Genomic DNA, 18,837 nt, shown 5'->3' with positions numbered 1-18,837 from the left:
ACGGAAGATACCCAAATCCAGAGGCAAAGAGGGTACTTCAGTTAAATAACAGCAACAGCCTTGCTACAATCACTTACTCTGTACCAGATTCTGCTTTAACTAAATTTTCACAACTCCTACACTAAGAATGTTTTCACTTAGCAGGTAAAAAAAACTGAGGCAAAGAGAAGTTAAATAATTTGTCCAAGGTCATACAACTGGATAGAGATAAGATGGTAGAGATAAGATTCAAAGCTCAGGCTCTGAACCTCTGCCCCTCTTTTGCAGGAATGGCAATAAAATAATAACAGCAGAAACTGCAGCCATGAACAACTACTGAGTTCTTATAAAGTAAATACTTCACAAGGGCTATTTCATTCATTATCTGCAATAACCTCAAAAGAAAGTTGTTTTTCTCCCATTAAAGATGATCACATTAGGGGCGCCTGGGTGGCTCGGTCGGTTGAGCGTCCGACTTCAGCTCAGGTCATGATCTCACGGTCCGTGGGTTCGAGCCCCGCGTCGGGCTCTGTGCTGACCGCTCGGAGCCTGGAGCCTGTTTCAGATTCTGTGTCTCCCTCTCTCTCTGCCCCTCCCCTGTTCATACTCTGTCTCTCTCTGTCTCAAAAATAAATAAATAAAATTTAAAAAAAAATGATCACATTAAAGCTTAGAGAGGTGGTTAACCTAAGATTTTTACACAGGCAACTCACCTTGCCTGAACTTTGGCAAGATCTCCAAGTTCAGAATGTATACCTCTATTCAGGGTCTGTCCTTTCCTTTAAAAGAGGTCCTTAAACTCAGCCCTATTAGAACTCCTAAGTTTTACGGAACTCCAGTAAAATGACAAATCACAGGACTGTAAAAACATTAGGCAGAGAACAGGAGATTGGCAGAGGAAGGAGGGGTTGAAAGTCAAACACAGGGAGTCTAATCTCTAAGAGATAAAGTCCTTCCGATTAGGTACAAGCTGAACAATGAAAGCTGCACACCACCATGAACTTTGACTAAAGGATGAGTGGCAACACCAACACCAGACACAGAGAGAAAACACACTGATGGTGGACAAGACAGAACATTAGCTAAGGAGAATATGCCCCCAAAGTAATAAATCCCAAAGAAAAAGAAAACCTAGTCTAAACCTAGTGTTTCTCAGTGTGGCAGGCCCAAAGACAAATAAAGAGCCCCTTATTCCTCCATATTAACTGTATACCATCTGACTATTAAATTCAGAGAAGCCTACTAGGAAGGTCTTCATAGCCTTGACTCTCCTTAGAAGGTGTCTGGCTCATTACTGCCCTCAACAAAATTAAAGCACACCATCTCAGAGGGAAGTCAAGAAGCTTTATAGGGACTACTATACTAAATTCTTCATATGCTTTATAACTTGCTTGTGTTTGTTACATGTTTTTCTTTCTTTAAGTTTGTTTATTTATTTGAGAGAATGAGAGTGAAGGAGAGGTAGAGGGAGAGGGAGAGAGAGAATCTCAAGCAGGCTCTGCACTGTCAGCACAGAGCCTGATATGGGGCTCAAACCCAAGAACCGTGAGATCATGACCTGAGCCAAAGTCAGATGCATAACATGCATAACTGACTCGGCCACTGAAGCGCCCCTGTTACACATTTCTCTATCTCGATAAGAAGTTAAACATTTAACATAAAAAGGGTTTGTTTTTGAGAACCGCAAAGAGGTGAGAAGTTAGGAACTGTTAATCCCACTCGACACTAGGGAACTAAAGAAGGACACCAAGGAGTGTGGGAGCTACTAGGGAAAAAAGACACCCTGGAGCCTTCTCCAAGTAAAAAAGATGGCTGGGAGCCAGCTTATACCTGACAAACTGACAAATGGCTGAGTAGTTCAAAGGCACAAGAGGATTCTCTGAAACTAGCCAAGAAGGCCTGAAAGCTATTCTAAGGGTTCATTTCCATAAGTAATTCCAAGCAAGCCCAGCAGAGGTGACTAAGATTCCCAAAAGGATACAATTATGCCTTTGGTCTCTCCTCCGTATGCTATACATTAAAAGCACCTGGAGAGTTTTAAAAATATCCCCATGCCAGGTCACACCCCATACCAATTAAATTAGAATGTCTAGGAGGTGGGAACCACACATCCATTTTTGTTTTTTAAAGAGCCCTAAATTATTCCAATGTACATCAAAGTCTGGGAACCACTCTCCAAATCTCAAGTTTCTTCATGAAGCAGCAATGAGAGCTACATTCATTGTAGTTCTAGGACCACTCATTGTAGGACCACTAAATTTAATGTTACAAGTTGGTTCATCAGGTGTAACAGAGGCTGCTTACTTGGACCTACCTATAATGATCCTAAAGAGGAAGGGGTAAGGGGGAGAAAAAACAGGTATCTTTGTTGTAACCCAAGTCACTCCTGCCAGGGCAAGCTAAGTCCTATATTTACTAGGCGAGGCAGAGGTGGACTGAAGAGAAAATAACTTCTATCAGTACCACTTTAGTCCCTATGATCAACAGGAATATACTGTTCTGTTCCCTGAAAGATATTTTTTGTGATGCCATATAGAAAGAAAAAAGCAGACAAGAAGACTTTAGTTGTTTCGCAACTAAAGGTAATTTACTTTAGTAGTTCTAAAGAGAAATTATTCTTGGACTCAATCTTCAGGAAAGAAAAAGGAAAAAAAGGGAAGGGTTTAAGATCTCCTGTCTGGGCAATGTTCAAAGCTGCAAGTGACTAAGGAACTTGCATTCTGAACATCCCCTATGTTTCTCTAGGTTTCACATAAGGATCCAGCTCCCGGAAGGCCACCTAAGTCACGATGGAGATAATTACTAGACCTAAAAGGCCTACATTGTCACTAAGAACCTATGGCTACCATCTAGCACAGTATTTATTAGAGTCCTTTCTCAACCAAAATAGTATATACTCTAAAAACTTTGAATCCCAAATTCTAGGCCACCATATTAACTGTCTACCAATGACTAAAAAGTCAAATGTCATATTTGGCCCAAATAGTTTTTAAAGGAAAAAAAAAAAAATAATCATCACCTTCATCATTATTTTGACCTAAGATAGACTCAATATTTTTAGTATTCCCAGGGGAAAGTTCTTGCCCCACTGCAGAAATTACAAAAGGCCCAAAAGCAGAAGAATGAAGGAGAAGAGACATACTTAAAATGAAGTATCTGTAGAGCACTGTATATGAAGAGGGAGCAGAGTGTGGTCCAGATATCACCTCTCCAACTAGATTCCTGCAGCTCTTTCTCGAGTGGGTTCCCAGATTCCTCTCCAACCCCACTTCAGGCCACTGTCCTCAGAGCAGCCAAAATGTTCTTTTAAAAACAAGTCATGACTTGAATAGTCACAATTTGAATGGTTCTCAAAGGAGATATGCAAATGAACAATAAGCACATGGAAAGATGCCCAAATCTCTAATCACTAAGGAAATGCAAATTAAAACCACAATCAGATACCACTTCATACCCATTATTAAGATTATATGAAAGGCATTAGAGTATACCACCCCAAAATATGCCACATTGGTTTAAGGATTATTTTGAAGTGAAGATGACTAAGAAACAGCAGACGCAGGAAGGGTTCCATGCCCTTCACTCCCCCTTTCCTCCTAAAAGCAAGACATGGATTTCCCACCAGAAATGTGAGAACATTCTTACCAAGGGAGACAGGGAGTTGAGGCTGAGATGAATCTGTACAAACACATCTTAAACAACCCTTGTCTTCAGTTAGTTTCCCCCATATATTTACCTTCTCACAATTTACTACTTCTAGAAGCTAAAACTCCTTTTCCTTTGTCTTGTCAGATCTCCACAATTTATGGTTCTTTGGCTAAATGATATATAAGCTCTCTCAGGCCTAACCCCTTCTTTAGAGTTTTCATTTCATTTCTGTGATGCTCTCATTTGCATATGAAATAAACCTTTTCTTCCTGTTAATCTGTCTTTTGTCAGTTTAATTTGCAGAGCCCTGGATACTGAACCTAAGAAGGTAGGGTAAAAAGAGTTTTCTTTCCCTATAACTATTACTAAAACACACACACACACACACACACACACACACACACACACACACACGTTAGTAGCTGTGGAGAAATTGGAACCCTTGTGCACTGCTAGTGGGAATGAAAAATGGTGCAGCCACTGTGGGAAACAGTGTGTCAGTTCCTCAAAAAAATTAAACACAAAATTACCATATAAGCCAGCAATACCACTTCTGGGGATAATCACAAAAGATTTGAAAGCAGGGACTCATAGATACCCGTGCACCTATGTTCACTGTAGCATTATTCAACAATAGCCTAAAGGTGGAAATAACGCAAGTATTCAACAAATGAACAAATAAACAAAATGTGGTATATACATACAATGGAATAGTACTCAGATTTAAATGGGAATAAAATTCTGATACAAGCTTCAACATGGATGAACCTTCAAGACATCATAGGAAGGGGCACCTGGCTGGCTCAGTGGGTGGAGCATACAACTCTTGGTCATGAGTTCAAGCCCTGCGTTGGGCATGGAGCCTACTTTAAAAAAATAATAATAATAAAAATTAAAAAATAAGTTAATAAACCAGACACAAAAGGACAAATATTGCATGATTTCACTTATGATAGGTACTTAGAACAGTTAGATAGAGACAGAAAGTAGAACGATAGTTAACAGAGGCTGAGGGAAAGGAGGAGGGTGGATAGGAGAATGGAGAGTTATGGTTTAAAGTTTAAGGTATAGGGGCGCCTGGGTGGTTCAGTCGGTTAGCATCAGACTTCAGCTGGTATCATGATCTTGCGGTTTGTGAGTTCGAGCCCCGCATCGGGCTCTGTGCTGACAGCTCAGAGGTTGGAGCCTGTTTCAGATTCTGTGTCTCTCCCTCTCTCTGCCCCTCCCATGCTCGTGCTCTGTTTCTTGATCTTTCAATAATAAATAAACATTAAAAAAATCTTTTTTAAATAAATAAAGTTTAAGGTATAGAGTTTTACTTTGGGATGATGAAAAAGTTCTGGAGATGTATAATGGTGATGGTTGCACAACAATGTGAATGCATTCGGTGCCCCCGAACTGTACACCTAAAAACGGCACATTTCATGTTACGTATTTTTTACCACACACACGCACACACACACACACAAAATCATATCACATCACTCCCATTTAAAACCCCTTCAACAATTTCCCACTGCACTTAGAATAAAATTAAAACTCTTTACATCAGGCCACAAGGCCCTGCAAAATCTGACTTCTGCCCTTATCTCTTGTGTACTAATCGCACACCACTTCCACCTTGCCCACTGTGCTACAGTCACACTAGGCAAGACTAACCAAATTCTTTCTAACCTCAGGGTCTATATACAACTACTCTTCACCTGCTTGGAATGCTCTCCCAGCCAGCTTGTTCCTTTTCATCTTTCAGTATTTAGCTCAAATGTCGCCTCTTCAAAAAGTAACACTCCCACTCCTGCCCCACCTCCAGCCTCAAGGTACGCCATATGAAACTACATATTCTATCTTTAAAACCTTGAGCAAGTTATTTTATCTCCCTAGACCCTGATGCCCTCATTTATGTAATGGGGACAACAGTAATTACCTAATATTAATAAAGATAAATGGCACCCCATACTACTCAATATACACTAACATTTATTAGAGTCAGGCACTACTGTAGCAATGCCACTAATTCTTGATAATCTGAGTAATGTGAGTTAATACAGGAGATGTTTTACTAAACCCAAATAAAACTCCTCTGATTAGCTCTCATGGCCCTCCATAATCCAGTCCCCAAAGGCAAATTTATTTCCCATTAGTCAAAAAAATATTTCCCCCAATCAAGCCACTATTCTCACTGTCTCATACAATAATAATAATACCTTACATTTATATGTATTTTTATTTATGAAACATGCTTCCTTATATCCTCTCACTCAGTAAGTTAGCAGCTATCAGAGAGGCTGCAGGCTTGAACAAGTTTCCACTCAGAATTTGTGGACAACATGAAATACTTCATTGATACTAGTCCCTGAAGAATTATCCAGTCCTAAAAGATGGCATAATGGCATACTGTTGGTGGCAAGAGTTCATCTTCTAAATAGCCTAAAATGAGACTAGAGTATCTGTTTAAATGCTTAGCCAGAAGGATTTCAAATCCTCATCACTTTATTGTAGTCCATGCTGATCTTTTTTCTTTTTTTAAGTAGGCTCCACAGCCAGTGTGGAGCCCAATGCAAGGCTTGAACTCAGAACCCTAAGACCTGAACTGAGATCAAAAGTCAGTCACTTAACTGACTGAGCAACCCAGGTGGCCCTAAGCTGATCTTCTTCTAACTCTCACAGCATATTACTTTATATCAGCTGATTTTACACATCACATCTTCTCATCCAGTCATGAGCCTTGTCTCATCAATCCCAGGTTCCTAAGGACAAGAGTAACAGGTCCTCCACTGCTGCCACAACTCCCAGAGCCCAAGGAACAATCAGTAGAACTACTCTAATTTACTTTAAGCCCATCCCTGAGCCCAACCCCACCTTCTCCCAAGCAGCAATGTGACCTCCCTGCAGTGTTTTTGGTGGGTAAAGGGGCAGAAAAAATGGAAGTTTTGAGATAAAATTGAAGTATCTTCAATTATCCATTTGGGCGCTGGAAGGACTTGAGAAGAAATCTAACCTAATCCCCTGATATTTCACATGAAATAAAACCCAGGGATGTGAAGTATCTTACCTAAAAGGAGACAATTAGTGGCAGAAACTGTATTGGTCTATAACACAGGTCCTGACTTACTATTTAGGTTTTCTCTATACCACACTACTTTCTTTACCTCCACTAGGAAGGCTAGGTTTGTAAATACTGAATGAATTGTAACATTAAATGAAAGCCTGTTCTCTGTTCTCGTGGCATTTAGGGCAATGATCCTAAAATTCTGAAATTTTACTTAAATCTGAAATAACTACTCATTAAATTATCAAGTAGGCACATTAAAATTTCAAATACACCTCATTCCCATAACTCAAAGTATTACAAAGTTGCTACAAGATGAATTTAGGAGGGGCACCTGGGTGGCTCAGTTGGTTAAACCTCTGACTCTTGATTCTGGCTCAGGTCATGATCTCATGGTTTGTGAGATGGAGCCCCGCAACAGTTAGTCTCTTTCGTCCCTGTCCCTCCCCCAACTAATGCCATGTGTGCTCTCTCTCAAAATAAATACATAAACATTAAAAAAAAAAAAAAAGGATTTAAGAAGACTTAAAGCTTAGGGTTTTTTTACATAAGCAAACAACAATGGAAAAATATATGAAGTAAAGCACAGATAAATATAAGGTCTTCTGGATGGAGACACCTTCACAATGACCAGCCAAGCACTGATAGGAAAAAACATTTTTCCAGAAAAAAGAATTTGGGGGAGAGGAAGGCTGCATAAAGGTGTAGGCTCAAACACAACTTTTGCTATATGAAGTTTCATTTAAAGCATGAAAGAACTGGGGTACCTGGGTAGCTCATCAGCTAGGCATCTGACTTCGGCTCAGGTCATGATCTCACGGCTCGGCTGGTGAATTTGAGCCCCTGTCGGGCTGGGCTCTGCACTGACAGCTCAGAGCCTAGAGTCTGCTTAGGATTCTGTGTCTCCCTCTCTCTCTCTGCCCCTCCCCCGCTCACACTCTGTCTCTCCTTCAAAAATAAATAAACATTAAAAAAAATTTTTTTAGGGGCGCCTGGGTGGCGCAGTCGGTTGAGCGTCCGACTTCAGCCAGGTCACGATCTCGCGGTCCGTGAGTTCGAGCCCCGCGTCAGGCTCTGGGCTGATGCCTCGGAGCCTGGAGCCTGTTTCCGATTCTGTGTCTCCCTCTCTCTCTGCCCCTCCCCCGTTCATGCTCTGTCTCTGTCCCAAAAATAAATAAAAAACGTTGAAAAAAAAAATTAAAAAAAAAAATTTTTTTTAATAAAATAAAGCATGAAAGAACTTGCTTGGTTTATTCATTCATTTGCTCCCTTATTTATTCACAACGTTTACTGAAGTACCTACTATGTGCCAGAAACTGGAGATGTGAAAGGTGAAACAAGACGGGATTCTTTTTCTTCTGGAGATTGTTTTAGTTGGAGTGAGACAATAAACAAACACAGAAACAAGTTAAATTCAGCTTGTCACAAACTGCTATGGAGAAAATAAACAGGGTGATGTGAGGATATATGAGGAGTCTATGTGAAGTATCAGGTCAAGAAAGCCCCATTAAGGAGGTCTCATCTGAGAAAGAAGAGGAAGTAGAGTCTGGTTCCAATTTCCTTCCAACGAAAACCTTTAGAATTCTCTTCTGACCAGAATCTTGGGAGCAGGCAGTAAATTCCTTAATCTTAGCCTCCTCAGTACAAACAAATGAGAATGGGAGGGATCCTAGTCCCCAGCATGGAATGGTTTGGTTTGGAGAAATCATCCAAAGTGAACAGAAGGAAACCCACAAGCAAAGAAAGTTCAGTGTTCTCCTTTCTTATAAGAATGGCAGTTCCACTGTTTGGTAATATACAGTAATAGTAATAATCTGATATGGCGATCTTTGCACAAAAAAATATACCCCCATTGGCATTTTCTAATATATGAAGGGGGCAATGTGGTAAGATGGGGTACGGAATACAGTCTAGGTAGCAATCTACCAGTGTATTAAGTTACAATTGTTATTAACCATTTTAAATACAAATTTTCAAACTCTAAAATATTCCTTGTTAAAGGGCATAAAGGTAGAAAAAGAAAAACATAGGGAAACTTTTTTTTCTTAGTTTTCCCATTTATTACAGGCCTTAATGTCTCTACTCCAATGTACAAGATCTTTGGAGATTTGGAGATCTGTAAGTCTCCAAAGATCTGTTCAAAGTTCTATTATTTCATTTACCAAATAACAAATATGCAAACAAGTAGATATTTAAGCAATTTTTTAGTGGTTTCCCCCTAGCCAGGGACCTAAAGACAAATATATTAGTCCAAATTATTACTATGGTAAAGACAGAGGATCAATGAGTATTTAAACTATAACACTCTCATTTTAAGGAAAGGGAAAGTGAAGCACAAAGAGGACTGATGATTACCCAATGGCAAACAAATGGGGGGAAATTAGACAAACTCTCAACCCAGGACCCCCGTGTTTTTCAAAAGCAAGGAACAAAACTCAACAGTTTGCAAATGGCGCTTCAAAAAAAAAAAAAAAAAAAAAAAAGATAAAATAGAAGCCATCAAAGTAGACTGTATCCACTGCAGATTTTTGTTTTACATCAGTTTTCTTTCAGTTATATACCTATTTTTTTCATACACAGACACACGCATGCACACACACACAGTTTATTTATGGAGTCTTGACATAAAAAAGATCTCTTGCTATGGGTTGCAGTCAAAAATTTTCAAAACACTTTATTTCACACTACCTGTCTTAAATACTTGCTTCTATTTCTTACATAAACACTGCAATAGCAACATTAAAAACCACTAATGGATGGTAATCCTACCTAAAAAAAATCTGCCCTTCAAATACGGTTTTTGCATTTACTCAGTGCTCTTGCTTTTTGCACTCTTTATGACTAGAGCTCAAGTAACCATCAACAGCAATAGTAGCAACTAGCAAGCAGAGAAGCTCTCACTCAGCTAAAGGTGCTATGAGAGGAAAAGAGAGGATAAAATAGGCAGAGAGAGAAAAAATAGGACCTGAAGTCCCTGGGTGGGGAAAAACACATATTTTGGAACAATGCTGGGAGTGTCTGACCAGAGCAAGCCACCCCCCAACCCGCTTAACATCTCTCTTAAGAATGTAACAGACACCACCTACTCCCCCTCAGGTTTCCCTCAAGAATTTGACAAAGACCTGGCTGAAAATAAGTAGACCATAAAACCTATGACCCACAAGGAAAGATTTGGCCACAGACCACCCCTCATACAATGGAAACAAGGCAATCAGGAATGGACAACCCAGCACCTAGAATTGTTCAGCCAATAAGGGTAGAGCTTGAGAGGATCAAGGGGAAGAGGGTGGGGGGCGGCGAACAGAACCTTATAAAACAAGGACCCTTGCCTATTGTTGGTGGGCATTCACTTCAAATGCCCCCTCTCTGTAAGAGAGCTTTCCTACTACTCTTACTTTCTAATTTTACACTCTAATAAACTTTTGCCCACTGCTCATTTTGTGTCCACCTCTTCTTTCTTCAAAGTGGTGAGACAATGAACCCCGGGTATTTAGGTAAAAAATCCTGCAACAGTGCCACAAGAATCAGTGCCTATTAGTCTCCTAAGGAATTTACAGTTAGAGAAGCACATATTCTTTACAAAAAGACATGGTGTGTTTACCAGAACTCAGAGGTTCAGACAATTCCCTCCAAAAAAAACTCAGAAATAAGTCCTCCATAGACTTGACCTCAGAATATAACTTTAGGGGGAAAGGCCCATTCTTAAAATATTTTTTCTACATAATATTGCCAGAGGCTAATATCTAGGGAAAAACATTAACATAGGACACAGCCATCCACTCCTAATTAGGTCTAAAATTTAAAATGAGAACTGCCTTGGGGCACCTGGCTGGTTCAGAGGAGCATGCAACTTTTGATCTTGGGATCTTGAGTTTGAGCCCCATATTGGGTGTAGAGATTAGTTTAAAAAAAATTATTTTTAAAAATAATAAAATAAAATAAAATAAAATTAAATGTGGACTGCCTTGAGAGAAGCTACACTAAAATTCCAGGTGAGATATAGAAACATATCTCAAGGTATCAGATTGTTTTTAGATGGCATATTTGGGAGAAAAGAGAGAAGACAATAGCTCTGAAGAGTACAAAGAGAAAAGAAAATGGGTAAAGTAATTCAAGGTTAAGAAGAGCAAACGTTAGGGCAAAAGGGAAACTACTCAATCACTATGCCACAGCAAAAGTTTAATCTAAAATATATTAGGCAGTGCCATATATTTCAGTCACCTGCCCACAGCCTCAGCCAATCATGCTTTGTGCCACATGAGCCCACATCCCCTTCCACAGCTAACTAGACTACCACTGGGCACCTCTGCTTGAGGCCTCGGGGGGAAAAGAACCCCTAGGAAAACCAGGATGTTGGGAATAGAAGCAAAAAGGGAAAGAATTCACAAAAAGAAACAATGATGTTGGATCAGAATTGACAAACTAGAGTTAAAAAGAAATAGGCATAATAAGTAAACAGGCAATGAGTAAAATAAAAGATACACAGCAGAGTGGAAGAGAACTAAGCATGTCAAAAGTGTAAACAACACATGGGCAGTTCATGAAAGAATGAACTCGTCAATAGAGATTCTTATTTGTGGCAGCTTTCTAGTTCCTACATGTGTATTCCTCAAGCTGGGGCAGGGAGGTGGGGGGAAGGCAGGGAGTGGACCCTAAGACACAAATATATGACTAAAAGAGCTTATACTAATTTGTTCCATGCTAAAAAGAACATCTAAAAATCTTTTTCATTTAAAGTCTGGAATCAGAACAATTCACTATGTTAGGCATGAGGAAAATGAGGAACACAAAGGAATATAAGGTTATACAGATCGTGACAGAGCTAGGACAAAAAATAAGGTCTCCTATTTCCTTAGTCCATTACTCTCTGTCCTACACTGCACTAACACCAACATAAACACTTTTTTTTTTCAAAACGAGTATTTTTGCCACATATTTTTAAATGACTCAGAAATCTTTATATACATATGTCCTGTCCCACAGTTTAAGTTTTCCCTTTACTTACTCTCTAGCTCTCTGTTATCCTTATGAAGTACATTCATTAGATTTCTCCTTCTTGAATTTTTTAAAATGCATCAGTCGCTAAAGACAGGACACAAAATTTATCAGGCCCTACTAGCTTTCTCTCGCTATAACTGTACATTCAAAAACAGCATTCCTCAAGGCATATTACTTCACATATCACACAAAAGTGTTTGAACCCAAACTAGTACAGAACATTTTCTTTTCTTTTTTTTTTATTAATTTTTTTTTAATTTTTTTTTCAACGTTTTTTATTTTTGGGACAGAGAGAGACAGAGCATGAACGGGGGAGGGGCAGAGAGAGAGGGAGACACAGAATCGGAAACAGGCTCCAGGCTCCGAGCCATCAGCCCAGAGCCTGACGCGGGGCTCGAACTCACGGACCGCGAGATGGTGACCTGGCTGAAGTCGGACGCTTAACCGACTGCGCCACCCAGGCGCCCTCTTTTCTTTTTTTTTAATGTTTATTCATTTATTTTTGAATCAGAGTGAGCAAACAGGGAAGGGGCAGAAAGCGAGAGGGAAAGACAGAATCCCACGCAGGCTCTGCACTCGAACTCACAAACTACAGGATCATGACCTGAGCTGAAATCCAGAGATGGCCTCTTAACCCACTGTGCCACCCAGATGCCCCAAAATAGACATTTTCGATGGAAAAAAAAAAAAAAAATCAACTAAGGACCATAAACATTTCCTTAAAGAAAAACTCATCACCAATGTTAGTAAGTAGCAGGAGAGAACAGGGCAAGAACCAAATCTATAGAGGGACTAATGTGCAACGTTTCAAATCCCTCCTTATGAATTTTACTGCACTCATTCAAGATGTTCTGCGAAGGAAACTGCCACTTGCAAACAAAATTCCCTGAGGGGGGAAATTACTAACCAGTGGGAAAGTGTAGAGAGAGAGGTGGAAAAAAGTTGACGTAGGGTAAAGGTGGTGAAGCCCCACGTCAGGACTGCAGAACACCTAGATGCTTACCCTGCTGAAACAAACACTTAAGCTCCTCTAAAGAGTCTCCCAAAGGACACAGTTGGGGGGGGGTGGGGTGGGGGGGGTGGGGGGAGGTGCGCGGGGAGGGGATGGTGAATAAGTCCTTGTATCTCCAGAGCTGATCCACAGAAAAGCAGAGTCATCAATTTCCTAAGAACATTCTCAGCCATCTTAAAACAGTGGAAATGAAGAAGACAGCGTATTTTTAAAGAATACCTTGCTCAGGTTTAAGGTGAACAAAGTACAAAGTGAAGAACACACAATCTAGGGTACAAATGATTAAACAAAGAAACGCACAAAACTCATAAATCCAGAGGCCACTTCAGTGTAACTAATGCAAGTATCATATTCAAAGGACTTTTTCGTCATATGAATTAATGGCGTTGTAAGCATTATTATTTTTTATTCCAACAACTTAAAGGTGTGTTTTGTTATCTCCATTTGACTGCCGAGGAACCTTTAATTAACCAAGGTCACAAAGCCAGGCAGTGACTCGATCAGGATGGAAATCCGGGTTGTCTGAGCCACTCTTAGAACCGCTTTCGAGTTCAAGTCACAGTCAACACGGCAGTTTAAGTTCATCCTTACCAGTCACCCAGCTGCTGAGTTTGAAGAGGGGGTAAAAAAGGGGCATTTGACTTTCTCCCTCAAAGTAGAACACAGCTGAGCTGTCAAAAGCAGAAAAAGAAGTGAGTGCGGCTGCCCCGCGGACGCTCCATCCCTGCACCAGGTCCATCGCTCCCCCGCGCCAGTGGCCACGGGACCGAGCCCGCCCCGCTCAGATCAAGCAGCCTGAGCCCCGCTCGGTTCTGCGCCCGGGGCCGACGGGGCCACAGCTGTCAGACCCGGAGGGACAGGGACAAAGAGCCTCCACAGCCGCGGGCTACCGGCCGATCCCGAGCCTGGTCTCTGCGGACACCTGGGGCAGCGGCCCGGGTGGGGCGGGGGGGGGGGGGGGGGGGGGGGTAAGGACGGGACAAGGCGAAGGAGGAGCGGCCGCCGGGCCTGAGGGGAATACCGTAAAGGCGCGCGCCGGGCGAACGGAGACGTCTCCACACACACCCCCACCTTCTCTCTCGCCCCTTCCCCATTACCTTGCCAGTGGGCTTCTTGTCAGTGTCGCCGGCCGCCAACAGGCTCCCGAGCCGGGGCGGCGCAGCGAAAGTCGATTAGCAGGCGTCAGCTGCGTCCCGTGCTCACGAAGCAGCCTCGAGGTCGGGATGGAGAAAGGCCGAGATTGAGAATCAGGGACAAGGTGGTTCCCAGCTTGTGGAGATTCTACTCTTCTCGTCCCTCGCAGTCCGCTTCCGCTCCGCCTCCCGGCCCGTCCTGGCCCTTCCCCCACTTCTGAGACCAGCCGATTGTGGCGCGCTGTATTATGGGGGATGTAGTCCCGGAACGCGGAAGAGGCGGCACGTGCTTGTAGCCCAACTGCACCTACTCCTGGGGCAGGACGACGCCGTTGCGTGGCAACCAGAGGAAGCGGCCGGCTCCTTCTCCAGGATTGGAAAATGAGCTTACGAGAGGCAGACGCTCTGCCTTAACTCACTGCTGGAGATGAAACGAGATTGTGGGCGTCTTAACGCCCGACCCTCCCCAGGAGACTAATGATTCCAAGGCTGTGAGCTGGAGGCAAAGGGGTTTACTAGTGATTAAAAGGGTGCTGCTGACAAGAATGCCTGTTTTTGCCCCTGAATGTCCTTAGTGGTGTAAGGCAAGAAAAACGAAAAGACTAACCATTAAATAAAAAGAAACAAATTGTTATTATTCACAGATGATGTAATTATTATGTATGTGGCAAATCCAAAAGAATCCACAGATAAATTGTTACAATTAATGAGTTAAACAGATTAATTTAAAAATCATATTTTTAAAAAATCAATATTTCTATAGTCCAAGGAAAAAGAATTAATTTTTTTTTTTTTAAGATACTGCTTATAATAGAGCACCTGGGTGGCTCAGTAGTAGATTAAGCATGGGGCTCTTGATTTTGGCTCTGGTCATGATCTCATGGTGGTGAGCTCCAGCCCCACATAGAGCTTCCGTGCTGGGCATGGAGCCTGCTTAAGATTCTCTCTTCCCCTCTCCCCCACCTCCCACTCACTCACTCTTTCTCTCTTTTTCTCAAAAAAAAAAAAAAAAAAAGATACTACTTGTAATAGTTTCAAATTAAATATCAAGCACCTAGGAATAAATCAAAGAAGTGCAAGATCTATATGAAGAAAACATTTTTTAAAAACATAGAAGAAGGGGTACTCGGCTCAGTTGGTAGAGTATGCAACTCTTGAGCTCAGGGTTGTGAGTTCCAGCCCCATGTTGGGCATGGAGTCTACTTAAAAAAATAATAATAATAAAATAACATTGAAGAAGACCTAAACAAGAGATAATATGTTCATAGAAATTGCAATGCTGAAAAATGTCAAGGGATGCAATGCAATTCCCAATAGGTACTTGTGTGTGTGTGAAACTTTAGCCAATTAAAAATTTTATGAAAGATCAAAGGCAAGCACTCATGAGGAAGAGAAGAAAGTAAAAGAGAAAGAAGAGGAAGACTTGTATTATCAAATATCAAGTTTTATTATAATGCCATAGTAATTAAGGCAGTGTGATATTGGATCAAGAAGAGACAAATATGCCAATGGAACAGAATAAAGAGCCCGGAAAGTCTCACCCATACATGGGAATTTATATTGTCATGGTGGTGATACACAGCAATGCCTAAAAAATGGTTTCAATAATTGGTGCTAGGACAAATAGATCCCCATTTGGAAGAAAAACAGTGAAATGATACCCTTCACATCACATACAAAAATCAATTCCAGTTGGGGCACCTGGGTGGCTCAGTCAGTTAAGGGTCTGACTCTTGGTTTCAGCTCAAGTCATGATCTCACAATTTGTGAGTCTGAGCTCCACATCGGGCTCCACACTGACAGTGCAGAGCCTGCTTAGGATTCTCTCTCTTTCTGCCCCTCCCCTGCTTGCGTGCTCTCTCTCTCTCTCAAAATAAATAAACTTAAAAAAGTCGGGCACCTGGGTGGCTCAGTTGGTTGAGTGTCCAACTCTTGATTTCAGCTCAGGTCATGATCCCAGGGTCATGGGATCGAGCCCCACATCAGGCTTCCCTCTGAGCATGTAGCCAGCTTAGGATTCTTCCTCCCTCCCTCTCTCTCTCTCTCTCTCTCTCTCCCCCCCTCTGCCTTTCTCCCCCACTTGTGCTCTCTTCTCTCTCTCTCTCTCTAAAATTAAAAAAAAAAAAAGTATATGTTGAAAAAAATCAATTCAAAAAAAAAAATCAATTCCAGGTGGGTAATAGACATACATTTGAATGGCAAAACAACAAAGCTTTTAGAATATAAAATAGGAGCATATATCCATGACCTCAAGAGTAGGGGACACACCTAGGGTGCCTGGCTGGCCCAGTCAGTAGAGCATGCAACTCTTGATCTTGGGGTTGTGAGGTTAAGCCCCACGTTGGGGCAGAGTTTAGTTTAAAAAAGGGGGGGGGGGGAGCCTGGGTGGCTCAGTTGGTTAAGCATCCAACTTCGGCTCAGGTCATGATCTCACAGTGAGTTCGAGCCCCACATTGCTTCTCGGCCTTTTGGCTAAGATCAAGTGTGGAGTTCAAGCCCCACGTCAGGATCTGTGCTGACAGCTCAGATCCTGGAACCTGCTACAGATTCTGTGTGTGTGTCTCTCTCTCTGTCTCTCCCCTGCTCATGCTCTGTCTCTCTCTCAAAAGTAAATAAACATTAAAAATTTTTTTAAAAAATAGGAGACAGCTATTTTAAACTAATCAAAAAATACTAACTATAATAGAAAACTTGATCACTTTGACTACATTAATATTTAAGACTCAGTTTCATCAAATGACATCATTAAAGAGTTAAAAAGCAATCCTCAGAGTCTAATAAGAGATTTACAACATTATACTGTACATCTTAAACTTATACAGAGATGAATGTCAATTATATCTCAATAAAACCAAAAAAAAATTTATAACACGTATGACCAAGAAAAGTCTTATATCCGGAATATATAAAGAACTACAATCATAAGAAAAAGATTTGAACAGGCAAATCACTAAGAAATTCAAATAATCAGTAAACGTGAAAAAATATCAACTTCATATGAAAACAGGGCAATTGAAGCCACAGTAAGAGAATACTACACCACCCACAAGAATGGCTAAAATTGGGGCACCTGGGTGGCTCAGTCGGTTGAGTGTCCGACTTCGGCTCAGGTCATGATCTCACAGTCTGTGAGTTCAAGCCCCGCATCGGGCTCTGTGCTGATGGCTCAGAGCCTGGAACCTGCTTCTGATTCTGTGTCTCCCTCTCTCTCTGCCCCTTCCCTGCTCATGCTCTGTCTCTCTCTGTCTCAAAAATAAATAAAAACATTAAAAAAAAAAAAAAGAATGGCTAAAATTGAAAAAGACTGAAGGGACACACGGGTGGGTGGCTCAGTCAGTTGCGCATCTGACTCTTGATTTCGGTTCAAGTCATGATCTGAGGGTCATGGGATCAAGCCCCAAGTCAGACTCTACACTGAACATGGTGCTGCTTGAGATTCTCTCTCTCTCTCTCTCTCTCTCTCTCTCTTTCCCTTTGCCTCTCTCCCCCGCTCACACTCTCTCCCTACCTCTCTAAAATAAAAAAAATAAAAAATAAAAAAGACTGAAAATGACAACTGCTGACTAGGAGTGGAGGAATGGGAATTTTCACTTCACTCTAGGGAGAGTAAATTAATAGACCAGTGTGGAAAAAGCATTTGGCCTTATCTACTAAAGTTGAACACAGGCCCATACATGAGCCAGCATGTCACTTCCAGGTATAAACTCTTAGAAAGGCACTCTCATGGGCACCAGGATGCATGCCAAAGAATGTTAATAGCAGTACTATTGGTATAGCTAAAAATGATAAACAGTCCAATGTCCTCTATCAGTAACATTATAGATAAATTGTGGTATCATTGTATAATGGAATGTAATATGACACAAAAATGAACCAACTACATGCAATGATATATATGAACCTTAAAAAAATAATGTTAAAAAGAAACCACTCACAAAAGAATATATACTGTATCACTCCATTTTTATAAAGTTAAAAAATATGAATAAATAATGCATACTTAGGTGTTAAAACTGTAGAGAAGAGTAAGAAAATAGTTAAGTTAATGACTGTCTCTAAGACAAAAGGAACTTTATGGAGAAGAGTTGAGACTGGGAAGAAACAATAGGTTCGAATTCTACAAATCTTCTGTTTCTTGATGTAGATAGTGGTTACACTGTTGTGGGCTTTATGATAATTAGACTACATATTTCTTTTTATTATTTATGCATTTTTCCACATATGTGGTACATTTACCTATTTAAAAATAAAAGAGCGTAAATCTGGAGTCAGATTACATTCTTTCGATTCTAGGCCCTACAGCCTAATGACCCTAGGCAAGCTTCATAATTTCTCTAAGTTTCAGTTTCTCCATCTGCAAAATGGCAGTAGTAAGGGTACATCATGAGGCATTATGAGATTAAAATGAGAAAATGGGTTAATGTGTGTAAAGCAGATTGCATAGTGCTTGGCATATGGCAAGACCTCTGGAAATATATATTGTTATCGTGATCACGTTAAAGTATTGAAGACACTGAGACCAGTAAAATCATGAGATGGTCCCTTGTGGCAGGGGGTAGGGAGGAGAAGATAAATATACGAGCAGCCACAGTGGAATATATCTGCTATACGGACAGTTTTCTCTATATATCACTGCTGTCTAAATGGGAAAAGTGTGCATGGTAGCCTGGCATAAAGGAAAAGAGAATACAGATCGTGTGCACAAAACATGGGATAATCTAGGTAGAGATTACCTCAGCTGTCCCATACAGTAGCCACTAGACATACGTGGCTTTTTAGAACTTGCCATGTGGCTAGTCTGAATTGAGATGAACTGTTAAGTATAATCTACACACCAAATTTTGAAGATGTAATACAAAAGAATGTAAAATATCTCTAATAGTTATAAAATACTGATTATATGTTAGCATGATAATATTTTAGGTATATTCAGTTAAATAAAATATATTATTCAAACTAATTCACTCGCTACATTTTACTTTTCAAATAAGACTACAGGGTGCCTGGGTGGCTCAGTC

At 40.9% G+C, this 18,837-nt stretch overlaps 1 protein-coding gene across 2 annotated transcripts in view; it reads right to left on the bottom strand.

Moving 5' to 3' along the window:
* Positions 1-14,054, bottom strand: part of CCDC126 (coiled-coil domain containing 126) — a 44,180-nt gene extending 30,126 nt beyond the window's left edge. The window contains exon 1 of one of the 2 annotated variants that reach the window (XM_042920302.1): positions 13,784-14,054. The gene's annotated coding sequence lies outside the window, so the exon portion shown is untranslated. The remainder of the gene's footprint in view (positions 1-13,783) is intronic. The other variant, XM_042920294.1, reaches the window with a different exon arrangement.
* Positions 14,055-18,837: the final 4,783 nt, after the last annotated feature.

This window comes from Panthera leo, chromosome A2, assembly GCF_018350215.1.
Source record: "Panthera leo isolate Ple1 chromosome A2, P.leo_Ple1_pat1.1, whole genome shotgun sequence".
Classification (NCBI taxonomy): domain Eukaryota; kingdom Metazoa; phylum Chordata; class Mammalia; order Carnivora; family Felidae; genus Panthera; species Panthera leo.
This window is presented reverse-complemented; position numbering and strand designations above follow the sequence as displayed.